The sequence below is a fragment of the Chiloscyllium plagiosum genome, unplaced genomic scaffold (genome assembly GCF_004010195.1).
Source record: "Chiloscyllium plagiosum isolate BGI_BamShark_2017 unplaced genomic scaffold, ASM401019v2 scaf_1630, whole genome shotgun sequence".
Lineage (NCBI taxonomy): Eukaryota > Metazoa > Chordata > Chondrichthyes > Orectolobiformes > Hemiscylliidae > Chiloscyllium > Chiloscyllium plagiosum.
In genome coordinates this window covers 7,107-9,190 of record NW_025213273.1, presented here as the reverse complement: position 1 = coordinate 9,190, position 2,084 = coordinate 7,107, and positions in this window count along the sequence as shown.

Sequence of the window (2,084 nt, the reverse complement as noted above, 5' to 3'; positions counted from 1 at the left end):
TGTGGGGAGGGTGCGGGTGTGCGTGGGGGGATGCATGTGTGTGAGGGGGTGCGTGTGTGCACGCGGGAGTGTGTGGGGGTGTCTGGGTGTAAGTGTGGGGTGTGTGAATGTGGGGGGGGTGGGGTGGGGGGGGCGATTATTTATTTGTCAGTGTAATTAATGTTGGGAGGTCCCTGATCCCTGTCCCGGATTATTAACGTCCTGGAGAGAGCACCTCTCGCCTCCAAAAGCCACCGAGCGGGCTGTGCGGCTGTTGGTTGAATAAACACCCACTGGGGGTGTTCCCCCCCTCTCCCCCTGCCCACCCTACAGTCCCAGGCTGAGTGACTGGGAGGGCATCGCTAGGGTGGGACTCTGTCTGCCATTTCGCTGGCATCGTGGGCGGGAGACAGAGCGCAGGCCACTTGCATTGCTGTGATTTACCGATCCTGGGGTGTACTCTCTGATCCACAGTCAGCCAGAGACTCCAACTCAGTTAATTAAAGAACCGCAGTTTTAACCATGGTCTCAGTGTGTTTTGTCAGTGCCAAGGGAGTGGGCGCTCTGGGGAGGGTCAGTGTCAAGGTAGCTGGGCTCATTAGGAATGCTCGGCTGAGCTCCAAAACTCCCTCCCTCCACACCCCGAAGCAGCTGGGCTCATTAGGAATGCCTGGCTGAGCTCCAAAACTCCCTCCCTCCACTCCCGAAGCAGCTGGGCTCATTAGGAATGCCCGGCTGAGCTCCAACACTCCCTCCCTCCACCCCCGAGGTAGCTGGGCTCATTAGGAATGCCCGGCTGAGCTCCAACACCGACGCAGAGGGGCAGCAGTGTGTACTGTCTACGAGATGCACTGCGAAACCCCTCTGTCGCCCCCTTCAAAGAAAACCCTCCCCGGAAGTCTTGAGGGGTGGCAGATGTGTGACGAGTAGAAGCACCCCCTGGGAGCTCCCCCTGCCCCCAACACATTTCCCCCCACATCAAATTCCTGCAGTGTCTCCGTGGTCCAAATCCTGGAACTCCCACCCTCATGGGGCACTGTGTCCCTGCACCAGATGGTGTACTGCACCAGCTCTCCCCCCCCCCCCCCCCCCCACCTTCTCGAAGGGGCAGTTGGGGATGGGGCGATGCCTTGCAGGAACTTAATATCGAGCCTGATTGTCAAACCAAACGATTTTATTAGCGAGAATCACTGGCCAAAGCAGATAGATTTCCCAACAGCGCCCACCCCCCTCTTGTCTGGTGTTATCTGTCAGGCAGTAGGAGTGATCACAGTGATGGGAGCAGCTAAGGAGCACTGCAAACTGAGCTGGAATCCAGTTAAAGCAAGCACTTAGACCTTATCAACTCAGCATTAGTACACACTTCCTGGCGGTTTAACAGCAGGAAGCTGCCCTGGGGCAGACATGTGACAGCAAACAGGGGCCACAGACTGAAATGACACTGTCTGTATCTAATCTCCTGTCCATGGGGACAGTGTAGAGGGAGCTTTACTCTGTATCTAACACCGTGCTGTCCATGTCCTGGGAGTGTTTGATGGGGACAGTGTAGAGGGAGCTTTACTCTGTATCAAACCCATGCTGTCCCTGGGAGTGTTTGATGGGGGACAGTGTAGAGGGAGCTTTACTCTGTATCTAACCCCGTGCTGTCCCTGTCCCTGGGAGTGTTTGATGGGGAGACAGTGTAGAGGAAGCTTTACTCTGTATCTAACCCTGTGCTATCCCTGTCCTGGGAGTGTTTGGTGGGGGACAGTGTAGAGGGAGCTTACTCTGTATCTAACCCCGTGCTGTCCCTGCCCTGGGAGTAATTGATAGGTTTCAGTTCCCCTAATTGATGGATTCTCACATGTGAACATCCCTTTACAAAACAGCTTAATCATGTTAATGTTGTACCAAAGCATAATTTCAGCTTTCAAAAGTGGCATTATCTCATAACGCTGAAGCTCAGAGCAGAGTCCGCGAGTGCATTAATCATCCCATTCATCACCAAATTCATCATCATCATCATCCTCATCTGTAAACACAGTAAACATCGAGTTTAGTAACTGACTCTCCCACAGCCCCCACTCCCTCCCACAGCCCCCACTCCCTCAGCACTGACTCTCCCA